This window comes from Aquarana catesbeiana, linkage group LG01 (genome assembly GCF_042186555.1).
Source record: "Aquarana catesbeiana isolate 2022-GZ linkage group LG01, ASM4218655v1, whole genome shotgun sequence".
NCBI classification, from domain to species: domain Eukaryota; kingdom Metazoa; phylum Chordata; class Amphibia; order Anura; family Ranidae; genus Aquarana; species Aquarana catesbeiana.
The window spans coordinates 944,548,533-944,564,863 of NC_133324.1; positions in this window are offsets into that span (position 1 = coordinate 944,548,533).

A 16,331-nucleotide genomic window follows, 5' to 3' on the forward strand; every position below is an offset into this window, starting at 1 on the left:
TAAAAAAAAATAGCAATAAGCTTTTATTGATTGGTTTGCGCAAAAGTTATAACGTCTACAAAATAGGGGCTAGATTTATGGCATTTTTTTTTATTATTATTATTTTTTTTACTACTAATGGCAGTGATCTGCGATTTTTAGCAGGACTGTGACGTTGCGGCGCACAGATCAGACACTTTTGACACTTTTTTGGGACCATTGACATTTATACAGCGATCAGAGCAAAAAAAAGCCACTGATTACTGTATAAATGTCACTGGCAAGGAAGGGGTTAACACTAGGGGGCGATCAAGGGGTTAAATGTGTTCCCTCATTAGTGTTTCCAACTGTGGGGGGGGAGGGGACTGACTGGGGGAGGACACATATCGCCGTTCGCAATTACAACAAACAGCAGATCTACACACACAAATCCCTATTCTGGATCTCATGCCCACGATCGCGGGTGGTCGGCCACTTGCATTGGGTCCCCCAGCGTGCAGTGGGCGCAGACGCGCACTGCGTCTGCTATGGCTCTTAAAGAAGCCGCCGCACATATACAGCTATTCGCGGGAGGGAGCAACCTTGCCGCCTTATATGAGCTTGTTGGCAAGTGGTCATTTGATGAAGATTTTTCTTTTGCTTGTTCATTTTGTCACATTTGAATAAAAAAAAAAAATCGAAAGCTTTTGACTAATTCAAAATTTATTGGTACAAACGTTTAGAAACGAAAGAAATTAGTAAATTTAAAGTAAATTCAAAAAAGATATAAAACGAATTCAATATACCAAATCCGAATATGAATCCCGAATAAAAACTGAACAAATCGACCAAATTTAACGAAACTAAACATTTTTTTTCCGTTATGCACATGTCTATGAGGTATGCCCCTTGAACTTACATGACATTGTTTAAATGTAGCTTGTACGCCCAAGTTCTATAAGTAGTATAAATACTGTATGTATATATATATATATATATATATATATATATATATATATATATATATATATATATATATATATATACAGTATCTCACAAAAGTGAGTACACCCCTCACATTTTTGTAAAAATTTTCTTCTATCTTTTCATGTGACAACACTGAAGAAATGACACTTTGCTACAATGTAAAGTAGTGAGTGTACAGCTTGTATAACAGTGTAAATTTGCTGTCCCCTCAAAATAACTCAACACACAGCCATTAATGTCTAAACCGCTGGCAACAAAAGTGAGTACACCCCTAAGTGAAAATGTCCAAATTGGGCCCAATTAGCTATTTTCCCTCCCCGGTGTCATGTGACTCGTTAGTGTTACAAGGTCTCAGGTGTGAATGGGGAGCAGGTGTGTTAAATTTGGTGTTATCGCCAGGGCCGATCCCAGACGGGGTGCACGGGGTGCAGTGCACCCCAGCGCCAGAGAGGTGGGGGCGCTGAAGCGCCAGAGTGCTCCCTTCCCTCCATCTCCTCCTCTTGTTTGTGTCCTGCTGCGGCGCCTCTCCGCTGGTGTTCTCAGAAGAAAGCGCCGCTGTATTCACTGCTCAAGCCCCTCCCTCTTACAGCCAGCCGAAGATGAGAAGGGAGGCAGAGCGGCTGGTCTCTGTGTGGAGAGAGACCAGCCGTGCAGTGAGTGATGTCGCACGGGGGGGGGAGCGGAGCGGTCCGTGCTGACACATTCTCCTCCTCTCTGTGTCTCTCACTCCTGCTGCCTGCTGTGTACTCTTCTGTTCTCCACCCGGGCGGTGCGGCTGCACACTGTCCTCTCCTCTCCAGCTGCCGCCCGGGTGTTTTTATGTACTGTACCCTAATGGAGGGGGGGGCTGTACTAATGGAGGAGGGGGCTCTGTCCTGGGGGGTCTGTACTAATAGAGGGGGGCTCTGTCCTGGGGGGTCTGTACTAATAGAGGGGGGCTCTGTCCTGGGGGGTCTGTACTAATAGAGGGGGGCTCTGTCCTGGGGGGTCTGTAGTAATGGAGGGGGGGCTCTGTCCTGGGGGAGTCTGTACTATTGGAGGGGGGTCTGTAGTAATGGAGGGGGGCTCTGTCCTGGGGGGTCTGTAGTAATGGAGGGGGGCTCTGTCCTGGGGGGGTCTGTACTAATGGAGGGGGGGTCCTGCCCTGGGGGGTCTGTACTATTGGAGGGGGGTCTGTCCTGGGGGGTCTGTAGTAATGGAGGGGTGGTCTGTCCTGGGGGGGTCTGTACTAATGGAGGGGTCTCTGTCCTGGGGGTCTGAAGTAATGGAGGGGGGGCTCTGTCCTGGGGGGGTCTGTACTATTGGAGGGGGTCTGTAGTAATGGAGGGGGGCTCTGTCCTGGGGGTCTGTAGTAATGGAGGGGGGGGCTCTGTCCTGGGGGGGTCTGTACTAATGGAGGGGGGTCTGTACTAATGGAGGGGGGTCCTGCCCTGGGTGGTCTGTACTATTGGAGGGGGGTCTGTCCTGGGGGGTCTGTAGTAATGGAGGGGTGGTCTGTCCTGGGGAGTCTGTACTAATGGAGGGGTCTCTGTCCTGAGGGGTCTGTAGTAATGGAGGGGGGGGCTCTGTCCTGGGGGGGTCTGTACTATTGGAGGGGGGTCTGTCCTGGGGGGTCTGTAGTAATGGAGGGGGGTCTTTCCTGGGGGCGTCTGTACTAATGGAGAGGGGTCTGTCCTGGGGGGGTCTGTACTAATGAAGGAGGGGTCTGTCCTGGGGGGGGTCTATACTAATGGAGGGGGGGTCCTGTCCTGGGGGGTCTGTACTAATTGAGGGGGTCTGTCCTGGGGGTCTGTACTAACAGAGGGGGGTCTTTCCTGGGGGGGTCTGTACTAATGAAGGAGGGGTCTGTCCTGGGGAGTCTGTACTAATGGAGGGGGGGTCTGTCCTGGCGGGTCTGTACTAATGGAGGGGGGATCTGTCCTGGGGGGGTCTGTACTAACGGAGGGGGGGTTTCCTGGGGGGGTCTGTACTGAGTAAGGTCTGTACTGAGGGAGGGGTTTATACTTAGTGCGGGTTCTGCACTGATGGAGGGGGGTCTATACTTAGTGGAGGGGGTTCTGTACTGAGGGGCGACTATAGTTGGTGGAAGGGGGGGTGACCCCAACCCTAGTGATGCCAATGCAGCTGCGGGCTCTTCTTTCCCCCTCCCTCTCCCCCCTCCCTCTCCCTCTTGCGCACGCTGCTGTACTAGTGAGCAGCGCTTGCCAGCACAGCTGCCCACTATGTATCTTCCCCCGCCTTCATATACCCAGGGAAGAAACAGAATAGAAAAAGGAGCAGAGAAGAGGATTGTGGGACATGTAGTCCCGAGGACTGGCAGCCCCACTGTAACACGGAACCTGCAGCCCACACAGCATGCTCAGCTAAATGGGAGAGAGAGAGAGATCCAGGAGCCCAGGAAAGCTTTCAGGGAAGTACACCCAGGACTCCAGAGGGAGAGGACAGTGCTGAGAGAACACCATCAGAGAGAGAACCCCGCTGACCTGCGCCACCAGAGGGAAAGCCACACAGACTAGCGCCATCCCTGGCAGAGAAAGGAATGTAGTCATTGCCGGAATATAGATCTGGGCTCTACCCAGCGGAGCAATTCAGAGTGAGCTGACTCCTGATCAGAGGAACCATTGCTGTATCGCTGGGTCAGGTGAGAGGGCCGATCGGCCATTATCTACTAACGTTCATAGGAAATGCAGTCTCTGATCATCTCCTGTATTATGTCTGCAGTCTCTGATCATCTCTTGTACTATGTCTGCAGTCTCTGATCATCTCCTGTAGTATGTCTTCAGTCTCTGATCATCTCCTGTATTATGTCTGCAGTCTCTGATCATCTCTTGTACTATGTCTGCAGTCTCTGATCATCTCTTGTACTATGTCTGCAGTCTCTGATCATCTCCTGTAGTATGTCTGCAGTCTCTGATCATCTCCTGTATTGTGTCTGCAGTCTCTGATCATCTCCTGTACTATGTCTGCAGTCTCTGATCATCTCCTGTACTATGTCTGCAGTCCCTGATCATCTCCTGTACTATGTCTGCAGTCTCTGATCATCTCCTGTACTATGTCTGCAGTCTCTGATCATCTCTTATATCCTGTCTGCAGTCTCTGATCATCTCCTGTACTATGTCTGCAGTCTCTGATCATCTCTTAAATCCTGTCTGCAGTCTCTGATCATCTCCTGTACTATGTCTGCAGTCCCTGATCATCTCCTGTACTATGTCTGCAGTCTCTGATCATCTCCTGTAGTATGTCTGCAGTCTCTGATCATCTCTTATATCCTGTCTGCAGTCTCTGATCATCTCCTGTACTATGTCTGCAGTCTCTGATCATCTCTTAAATCCTGTCTGCAGTCTCTGATCATCTCCTGTACTATGTCTGCAGTCTCTGATCATCTCCTGTACTATGTCTGCAGTCTCTGATCATCTCTTAAATCCTGTCTGCAGTCTCTGATCATCTCCTGTACTATGTCTGCAGTCTCTGATCACCTCCTGTACTATGTCTGCAGTCTCTGATCATCTCCTGTACTATGTCTGCAGTCTCTGATCATCTCCTGTACTGTGTCTGCAGTCTCTGATCATCTCCTGTAGTATGTCTGCAGTCTCTGATCATCTCCTGTACTGTGTCTGCAGTCTCTGATCATCTCCTGTACTGTGTCTGCAGTCTCTGATCATCTCCTGTACTGTGTCTGCAGTCTCTGACCATCTCCTGTACTGTGTCTGCAGTCTCTGATCATCTCCTGTACTGTATCTGCAGTCTCTGATCATCTCCTGTATTATGTCGGCAGTCTCTGACCATCTCTTGTACTATGTCTGCTGTCTCTGACCATCTCCTGTACTATGTCTGCAGTCTCTGATCATCTCCTGTACTATGTCTGCAGTCTCTGATCATCTCCTGTATTATGTCTGCAGTCTCTGACCATCTCCTGTATTATGTCTGCAGTCTCTGACCATCTTCTGTAATATGTCTGGGGGCTCTTTCTAACAGACTCTCTAACAGAAGCCCTCTCTGTGTGCATCAGAGAGACTCCCCTCCAGGTCTCATTAGTGTACCCTCTTCCTGTATTTTCTTTATTAAAAGATCACAGGAGGATCCCAGGGTAACAAAGACTTCTTAGGGGAGCATCTCTGTGTTTGAGTCGTTGCCATAGAAACATTTGTAAAGGGGAGGAGTTGGTAAGATGACCACGCCCATGTGGGGGCGCCAGAAATATTTCTGCACCCAGGCGCCGGTGACCCTAGGATCGGCCCTGGTTATCGCTCTCACTCTCTCATACTGATCACTGGAAAGTTCAACATGGCACCTCATGTCAAAGAACTCTCTGAGGATCTCTCATACAAGCTGTACACTCACTACTTTACATTGTAGCAAAGTGTCATTTCTTCAGTGTTGTCACATGAAAAGATAGAATAAAATATTTACAAAAATGTGAATGGTGTACTCACTTTTGTGAGACACTGTGTATATAAATATATATATATATATCTATATCTACCCTGTTTCCCCCGAAAATAAGACCTAGCGTGATTGTCGGTGATGGCTGCAATATAAGTCCTACCCCCCAAATAAGCCCTACCCTGTTTCCCCAAAAATAAGCCCTACCCTGAAAACAAGACCTACAAGGACTTTAACTAGGGCTTATTTGGGGGGTAGGGCTTATATTGCAGCCATCACCGACAATCACGCTAGGTCTTATTTTCGGGGAAACAGGGTATATATCTATATAGATTTATATGTATATAGATCTATATATATATCTATATATAGATATATAGATCTATCTATCTATCTATCTATCTATCTATCTATCTATCTATCTATCTATAGATAGATAGATAGATAGATAGATAGATAGATAGATAGATAGATAGATAGATATAGATATATATAGATACTGTATTTATCGGCGTATAACACATGCCGACGTATAACACGCACCCCAAGTTTAGGAGGGAATTTTAAGGAAAAAACTTTTAGGAGGGAAGTTAAAGGAAAAAAAAAACTTACATTTAAATGCCCATCAATGCAGCCTTATCAGTGTCCATCTGCAGCCTTGTCAGTGTCATATAGTTACATATAGTTACATAGTAGGTGAGGTTGAAAAAAGACACAAGTCCATCAAGTCCAACCTATGTGTGTGATTATGTGTCAGTATTACATTGTATATCCCTGTATGTTGCGGTCATTCAGGTGATTATCTAATAGTTTCTTGAAGCTTTCAATGCTCCCCGCTGAGACCACCGCCCGTGGAAGGGAATTCCACATCCTTGCCGCTCTTACAGTAAAGAACCCTCTACGTAGTTTAAGGTTAAACCTCTTTTCTTCTAATTGTAATGAGTGGCCCCGAGTCTTATTAAACTCTCTTCTGCGAAAAAGTTTTATCCCTATTGTGGGGTCACCAGTACAGTATTTGTAAATTGAAATCATATCCCCTCTCAAGCGTCTCTTCTCCAGAGAGAATAAGTTCAGCGCTCGCAACCTTTCCTCATAACTAAGATCCTCCAGACCCTTTATTAGCTTTGTTGCCCTTCTTTGTACTCGCTCCATTTCCAGTACATCCCTCCTGAGGACTGGTGCCCAGAACTGGACAGCATACTCCAGGTGCGGCCGGACCAGAGTCTTGTAGAGCGGGAGAATTATCGTTTTATCTCTGGAGTCATTGCAGCCTTGTCATTGCAGCCTTGTCATTGCAGCCTTGCCCCAGTGCAGCCTTGCAGCCATGTCAGTGCAGCCTTGTCAGTGCAGCCTTGTCAGTGCAGCCTTGCCTCAGTGTCCACTGCAGCCTTGTCAGTGCAGCCTTGTCAGTGCAGTCTTGCCTCAGTGTCCATTGCAGCCTTGTCAGTGCAGCCTTGCCCCAGTGTCCACTGCAGCCTTGCCAGTACAGCCTTGCCCCAGTGTCCACTGCAGCCTTGCTAGTGCAGCCTTGCCCCAGTGTTTATTGCAGCCTTGTCAGTGCAGCCTTGCCCCAGTGCAGCCTTGCCCCAGTGTCCATTGCAGCCTTGTCAGTGCAGCCTTGCCCCCAGTGTCCAGTGCAGCCTTGCCCCCAGTGTCCAGTGCAGCCTTGCCCCAGTGTCCACTGCAGCCTTGCCAGTGCAGCCTTGCCCCAGTGTCCATTGCAGCTTTGTCAGTGCAGCCTTGCCCCAGTGTCCAGTGCAGCCTTGCCCCCAGTTTCCAGTGCAGCCTTGCCCCCAGTGTCCAGTGCAGCCTTGCCCCCAGTGTTCAGTGCAGCCTTGCCCCCAGTGTTCAGTGCAGCCTTGCCCCCGGTGTCTAGTGCAGCCTTGCCCCCAGTGTCCAGTGCAGCCTTGGATGAATTTAAAATTGCTGCCGAGATCGCAGGGACTGGGCGGAGCGGAGTGAGCGCTGCCGAGTTCGCAGGGACTGGGCGGAGCCGAGATACACATAGCCGAGTGTACTCGGCTCTTCTCGTCTCCGCTCACAGTCCCGCCTAGTCCCGCCCTATGATGGACATAACACAGGTCCAATGGCAGGACTGGGCGTGACTGTGATCAGAGCCGAGAAGAGCCGAGTGCACTCGGCTATGTGTATCTTGGCGGCGATCACTCCGCTCACAATCAGCGGGGATCGGCGTAAAACACACACCCACGATTTTCCCCTGATTTTAAGAGGAGAAAAGTGTGTGTTATATGCCGATAAATACGATATATATCTATATATATATAGATTTATATCTATCTATATCTATCTATCTATCTATCTATCTATCTATCTATCTATCTATCTATCTATCTATCTATCTATATATATATATATATATATATATATATATATATATATATTCCAGCCAAATTAAGATACTTTCTGAATTATGTCCAATATGAATGACTTGTAACCTACAGACAATGTACTTTCAGCAACAATAACTAACTTTTGGGAGGTGATTTTAATTTAGCAGCATTTTTCCTGTGTTCCTTTCAAGCACCTAGTCGGATTTGCTTGAAATTATTTATTTGAAATACACACCAGTGCACCAATCCAGTATAAAAGTATTTCTTTTCAAAATCACCCCATAACCTTTTTATATTTTACCATAGAGTTCAATGTTTTATCTTCAGGTTCCGATATCTCGATGCTCAGGACCCTGTTTACCTGGTTACAGAAAAAAGTTTGGATGCTCAATTCATAAATGCTGCTATGAGTGTGTCACATGCCCAGAAGGAGATATATCCAATATATCTGGTAAAGTTTACTGATTTCTGTCCTCCTTACCCTTGAAACTATATATTCCTGACACCTGCACTATGTATGATACAGACTCCCTACCCCTGCACACTGTTCGCTGAGCTGTGCTTCACTTTTAATCCTGACCCTCTGTACTCTGTACCTGACACATTCCTGACCCCTGTGCTCTGTAGGTTTACATACTCCTAACATCCGCACTCTGTACATAACACATGTCTGACCTTTGCCTTCTGTACATATTACTCTCATGACCACTGCACTCAGTATGATACATAATCCACCCCTAACCATTGCATTCAGTATGATACTTAATCCCTACTTCTGTTTAGCACCCTCTAGTGTAGAGTGCTAGGTAATGTAAAGTTTTTTTTGTAGTATAGGTAAATTTAGGCTTGGCTTGCAGCCAAGTCTGTGTGTTTTAGATCTGGGTCAGGGTGAGTGATTTAAGGAGGCTGGATGACTCATTAGGCAGCACCTGTGTTATCTCTCCCTACTTACTGGAACTTTGGAGAAACTTCTAGAAGAATGGGAGGGAGGATAGGAGGAGCTGCCTGGAGTATTAATGAGGGCCCAAACCAAGTGGAGCTCAGGTGGAAGTTTGGAGATGGAGTGCTAAGGAGGCTGTCAGAGGCCCTTGAGGGTAGCCCCCTAGTCTGGGGGTGGTGACCTCAGGTCTGGGGCTTGGGATCCTCTCACAACACATGGAGGAGTCTTGTCTAGTGGCACGGGAGCAAGTGTGAGGACAGCAGGAGCTAGTGAGCACATCCAGGAGATCTCCAGGTAGAAGACAGTCGTGTGGCTGGTGATTGAGACAGTTTTGGAGGACTGACAGACAGCCTGAGAGGAGAGGCAGTCTGGGATGACTGTGGAAGATTATCCAGGAAGTGGCAAGCTGCAGCCAGGTGGGCTGGCAGTGCCTGAATAGGTGGTGCTGGGATCAGTAGCCACCGGAAGATATCTAGACTCTGAGACTTTTCTACACGTTAAAGGGGCCTGCGGTCCCTGCCTGTAAGGGGTTGTAAGAGTGCCTTGTCAGATCCCCCCAACAGTGTTCCATCTGGGCCTGAGTGTTTCTGCAAGCAAGTAATGTGCTGGAGGAAGAGGAGTGTATATAATTGAGTGTCCCTGAAGAGTCTTTTGTTCCAGTCAAGTGGGCATCCCGTAATACTCCTATCCCCATCCAAGTTATTAACCCCTAAATTAAAAAAAAAAACAAAGCTCCATGGACTGTTTCCTGTCTCAGTGAGCTTGTGGAAAAAATCAGTGTGCCTAGCTGTGCAGGATGGGGGAATCTCTATTCACCAGTGGCTTCTATGGGGGTACCGCTACATCTGTATTCTGTAATGCTGGGCTAGCACTCGCTCTGATTCTTTGGATAATCTTGCCTTGTGCCTAGTGCCTTGTTTATGTTGAACTTTGAGCTCCTTGCTCCTCCCATGAACTTCTATTTAACTGTGTTACACGTGCACTAATGCACTGCAATACAGTATATTGTGGTAAACCTGCAAAAATGCACTGAAATATACTGCGTTAAACGTGCACTAACGCACTGCAATATACTGTAGTAAAAATGCAGTAATGCAATAAAATATACTGCGTTAAACATGCAGTAACACACTGCAATATACTGTGGTAAACCTGCAATAGCGCACTGGAATATGCTGTGTTAAATGTGCACTAACGCACTGCAATATACTGTGATAAACCTGCAATAATGCACTGAAATATACTGCGTTAAGCGTGCAGTAAAGCAATCAAATATGCTGCGTTAAACATGCAGTAACGCACTGAAATATACTGTGTTAAACGTGAAATAACACACTGAAACATACCGTGTTACATGTGCATATAAACTGTGGTAAACCTGCAATAATGCACTGAAATATACTTCATTAAACGTTCACTAAAACACTGCAATAAGCTGCGGTAAACCTGCAATAACGCACTGAAATATACTTCATTGAACATGCAGTAACGCACTGCAATGTACAGCATTAAACATGCATCACCACACTGAAATATACTGCGTTAAATGAACAGTAACACACTGCAATATACAGCGGTAAACGTGCGTCACCACACTGAAATATACTGCGTTAAACGTGCACTAACACACTGCATTATACTGCGATAAAGCTGCAATAATGCACTGAAATATACTGCATTAAAAGTACAGTAACACTGTAATATACTGTGGTAAACATGCAATAACGCACTGCAAGGAGCTGGGGAGGCGGGAATGGGGGGGTCAAGGATTTGTGCTGGGGGGGGGAGGTTTGAACTGGGAGTTGGGGGAGTATGTGTATTATTGTTTGGGGAGAATTTTGGCTTCCAGACAGAATTTATGTTTTTTATGTATGATGGCATGTTTGTGTCCACTAATAATGATTTTCATGTATTATTTATTAGTTTTGATATTTTCATGGTGGGGGCTGTCAGGTAGGCTGTACGGGGCCCCATGTACGTGGCCCTGCTCACGTACATGGCTACCAGTGTAAATGGGCATATACTGTAAGGTTACAATTTTCTATTGTTATCCAGTATACAGAGACACTACAATTTTCTCTTTAAAATGGATGTAAACCCAATGTCATCCTTTCTAAACTACTGCCATAGGGGTTATCTATAAGGATATACACGCCTCCTGCATGTATCTTTACCTGTCAAATGTCTCCCCTCTGTCTGTTATTAGACCCGAAAAACTGCAGATTCTGTGGGTGGGTCTGTTGTCTGGAGCTCGGTGGGTGGAGCCATGATGTCAGTAGACTCCCCGCCCACCTCTACACTCCCCTTGTCAATATGCATTTTCTCCTGTGTATTTCTTACACTGAACTTCTGCTATGATCTCTAACATCCAGTGAAAATACTGGAAAGTAACCACATGACTTCAGCATGCCAAATCATGCTGAGGTGTGGAACCGCCAATCCCTGCAGAGCTGCTGAAGAAAGGAGTGGGGGTGGGAATTAAAAAATAATGCATGTCTTAGGCTAGTGCACGAGATGTGTAAATCACCTGTCACTCACAGCAAGGGGGAGGATTTGAGTTTTTCTCTGTTTGTCAAGTTTTATCTTACTGAACAATAAAAGAGGATTGCTCAGAGCTGGATTTACTCTTTGTGACAAGAATGGGCTCAAATGATAGGAAGTCTTATACTCTACATTATGACATAAAAAAAAAAAAATTTCAGGTTTACATCCACTTTAATTTATGGTCATTATTTTTTTTGATAATGTTTGTTGTCTTATAGAGCAAGGCAGTGCTATAAAATAATTGTATATTTGTGTAAAATGTTCCAGGTATGTCATATTCATATATTTAAAATGTTCAACAGCTTACTGATCATGCTATTTTACTGTGAGCTCTAGATTTAAGAATTTTTATCAGGATTTCTCTAATGCTGTGTACACACGAGCGGACTTTTCAGCAACAAAAGTCTGATGGCCTGTCCGACAGACTTTCAGCAGACTTTTGGCAGACTTCCAACGGACTTTCTTATGAACAGACTTGCCTACATACGATCACACCAAAGTCCGACAGCCTAGTACGCGGTGACGTACACCAAGTCCGACGAGGCTATAAAACGGAAGTTCAATAGCTCGTGCGACACCCTTTGGGCTCCTTCTGCTAATCTCGTGTTTATCTTGTGTTAGTAGAAGTTTGTTGAGAGATGATTCGCGCTTGTGAGACTCGTATTTTTCAGATCGTTTAACTGTTGTTCAGTTTGTGCTTGTGAGGTTTGTATTTGCTTTTCAGTGCGTGTAGTCAGTTCACATTGATTTATCAGTGTCTTATTGTCCGCTCATTGCTGATTTTCAGCTTACTCTTCACAGGCCTTGTTGTTCTTCAGTGCATTCTGTTAAGTGCGTTCTGACCAGCCGACCATTTTGAAGCCATGTTGCAGCTACGTTCTTGTCGTCGAGCTCGTGTTTTGTATGTGCTTGGTGCTGTAGTTCATTCTTTAGCCCAAGTCCAGTCCATGAACAGGGCGAGGAGGAGTTCATAGACGAAGAATTGGTTGCTCCAGCGTGACCAGTTCTCTCACATGCCATTGCTCTGTGAGATCCGTGAGAAAAATCCTGATGATTTCAGGAACTTTCTCCGGATGACGGACCCTGTTTTTGACCGTTTGTTGGCTTTGCTGACCCCTTATATCAGCAGGCAGGATACCTGCATGAGGCAAGCCATCACTGCGGAGCAGAGGCTAGTCACCACTAGGGATGAGCTTCGAGTTCGAGTTGAACTCATGTTCGACTCGAACATCGGCTGTTCGCAAGTTCGCCGAACAGCGAACAATTTGGGGTGTTCGCGGCAAATTCGAATGCCGCGGAACACCCTTTAAAAGTCTATGGGAGAAATCAAAAGTGCTAATTTTAAAGGCTTATATTCATGGTATTGTCATAAAAAGTGTTTGGGGACCTGGATCCTGCCCCAGGGGACATGGATCAATGCAAAAAAAAGTTTTAAAAACTGACGTTTTTTCGGGAGCAGTGATTTTAATAATGCTTAAAGTGAAACAATAAAAGTGTAATATCCCTTTAAATTTCATACCTGGGGGGTGTCTATAGTATGCCTGTAAAGGGCGCATGTTTCCCGTGTTTAGAACAGTCTGACAGCAAAATGACATTTCAAAGAAAAAAAAGTCATTTAAACTACTCGCGGCTATTAATGAATTGCCGGTCCGACAATACACATAAAAGTTCATTGATAAAAAAGGCATGGGAATTCCCCACAGGGGAACCCCGAACCAAAATTTAAGAAAATGACATGGGGGTCCCCCTAAATTCCATACCAGGCCCTTCAGGCCTGGTATGGATATTAAGGGGAACCCTGGCCAAAATTTTTTTTTTTAAATGGCGTGGGGTCCCCCTCAAAATCTATACCAGACCCTTCAGGCAAGGGTTGTGGGGATGAGGCCCTTGTCCTCATCAACATGGAGACAAGATGTTTTGGAGAGCTACCCCAAAGCACCCTCCCAATGTTGAGGGCATGTGGCCTGGTACGGTTCAGGAGGGGGGGGGGCGTTTTCTCGTCCCCCCTCTTTTCCAGCGGCCTGCCAGGTTGCGTGTTCGGATAAGGGTCTGGTATGGATTCTTGGGGGGACCCCACGACGTTTTTTTTTTAATTTTAGCCGGGGTTCCCCTTAAAATCCATACCTGACCTGAAGGGCCTGGTATGGAATTTAGGGGGACCCCCATGTCATTTTTTTTTTTTTTATTTTGGTTGGGGTTCCCCTGTGGGGAATTCCCATGCCGTTTTTATCAATGGACTTTTATGTGTATTGTCGGACCGCCAATTCATTAATAGCCGCAAGTAGTTTTAAATTACTTTTTTTTCCTTTGAAATGTCATTTTGCTGTCAGACTGTTCTAAACATGAGAAACATGCGCCCTTTACAGGCATACTATAGACACCCCCCAGGTACGAAATTTAAAGGGATATTACACTTTTATTGTTTCACTTTAAGCATTATTAAAATCACTGCTCCCGAAAAAACGGCCGTTTTTAAAACTTTTTTTTTGCATTGATCCATGTCCCCTGGGGCAGGACCCAGGTCCCTAAACACTTTGTATGACAATACCATGCATATAAGCCTTTAAAATTAGCACTTTTGATTATTCGTGTTCGTGTCCCATAGACTTTAACAGTGTTCACATGTTCAAACAAATTTTTTTGCCTGTTCGCAAGTTCTGGTGCAAACCGAACAGGGGGGTGTTCGGCTCATCCCTAGTCGCTACGTTGTGTTACTTGGCGACAGGGAGAAGCCTGCAAGTTCTCGACAGGCATCTCCCCCCAGGCTCTGGGAATCATTATCCCAGAGACCTGTTCTGCCATCATCCAGGTCCTGCAGAAGGACTATATTAAGGTAAGATTTATCCTTTAACATCACATTTTATTGTATTTAATGTTTGCTAATGTAATGTATTTCTTTACTCAAACACTAATTGCCATGATTGCAATATAGTGTGAATGTCCCCTTTGTCCACATGCTTGCTGTAATGTTTTAATGCTCTTTTTTCTGCATGCATATTTGCCTTCACTAACCTCCCCAGCATGCAATGCTGGGCCCATATCCACCTAGTCTACTAACTTAATGTATTTTGTCAGCTCTATTTTAGTGCTTTACCCTAAAATGTCTCAAAATGGTCTGTGTGTCCTTAACTTAATTTAGAATCCCCCCCTAAAATGTCTCAAAATGGTCTGTGTGTCCTTAACTTGATTTAGAATCCCCCCCCCTAAAATTTATCAAAATGGTCTGTGTGTCCTTAACTTGATTTAGAATCCCCTCCCCCCTAAAATGTCTCAAAATGGTCTGTGTGTCCGTAGCCTCCCTGGCGGTTTTCCCGAGTGTGGCTCGGGGTTAAAATTCAGGACCATTAGCGGTAACCCCGAGCCACACTCGGGATTACATCGCAGGATCCTGGTGCCTCCTTACTTACCTTGTCCCTGGGATCCTGCGATGTCCCCCGCAGTGTCTGCAGGCTCCGTCCTCCTCCGAAGCCTCTCCGTGCCAGGCTCCGTTCCCTACGAGCGGCGCGATGCACGGGGGCGGAGCCTGGCGGCAAATTCAAAAAAAGTTTAAAATCATAACACATACAGTACTGTAATCTTACAGATTACAGTACTGTATGAAATGATTTCACATCCCCTTTGTCCCCAGTGCTTTGGCCCATGCCCTGCATGCAGTTTTATATTGCATATACTGTTCTTTCTGCCTGGAAACTGGAGATTGTCCATAGCAACCAAAAAGTGTCCCTTTACGTCAAAAATGGCTTTAGACCAGCTAGAAAACAGCGATAGCAAATTAGAACACTTGCAGAATTGAGCGATAGTGAATCGTGTGGAAATTAATTTTATTACTATTTTTTTTTTTTTTTAATTATTTATTTTTTTTTATTATATTATAATTTATGTTTTTGTGTTTCAAATTTTATCATACCCAGGATATCTACTAGACTCTTGTTTGGACAGATTTAAGTGTGTTATTGTTAAGAATTACAGACCTACAATATAAAACGCCAAATTTCCATGCAAAATAATTGTACCGCTTTCAGCACCTAAAATCCGAAATAATCATACCGCCAGGGAGGTTAACCTGATTTAGAATCCCCCCCCCCCCCCCCCCCAAAAAAAGTCTCAAAATGTTCTGTGTGTCCTTAACTTGATTTAGAATCCCCTCCCCCCTTAAAATGTATTAAAATGGTCTGTGGGTTTGATTTATTAAAAGCAAATAGATGTTGCACTTTGCAAAATGCAGTTGCACTCTGCAAGTGCATTTGCTCCAGGGCTTAGTAAATGAGCAGAAGCTCTGCTGATTTCCATCATTCAATCATGTGCAAGTAAAAATGCTGTTTTTTTTAATTTCCCTTGCATGTGATTGGGTACTCTTGGCAACATGAAGCCTTACCTCATTTACTAAGCTCTGGAGCAACTGCACTTGCAGAGTGCAACTGCACTTTTCAAAGCGCATAGTCTTTTTGCCTTTAGTAAATCAACCCCTGTGTGTCTTTAATTTGTTTTAGAATCCCCCCCCTAAAATGTATCAATGTGTTATCAGAGGGGGTGAGGAATCTGATAAGTGGGCCTTTATATTTTAGTCTTTAAATAATATTAAAATTAATGTTATACTGATGCTGGGCAATAATGTTTTTTGTGTAATGTACTTGCAATTTTATGTGCAAAATTACTGATATTTTTTTTTTTATTTTCTTGTTTGACTCCCCAGTTTCCTTCCAGGCTACAGGAATGGAAGACTATGGCATCCCATTTTGCCGCCCGTTGGGACTTTCCCAACTGTGGAGGGGCTATAGATGGGAAACACATCCACATCGTGCCACCACCCCATTCGGGGTCATACTATTTTAATTATAAGGGGTTCCATAGTATTGTCTTAATGGCGGTGGTGTTGGCACAATATGAATGTATGGGGACTAGTGCGCAAGAAACCACAATGTAAATGAAAATCTGAAACAATCAGTGAGGTACCCGGTAGAGAGCTGCCAACATAGATGGGTCCACTCAGTTCCCCCGGGAAGACAATAGATAATTATAAAATATGTGGCGCTACTCTATCAATCAGTACCAATCAGACAATTTAAAATCCTAACCGTAATCATCTAAGACAAAGAATAAAGTACACAAAGTTGGCTCCAAAGTACTGATTCATATCAAGAGAAAATTATAATGAACTTAGGACTACT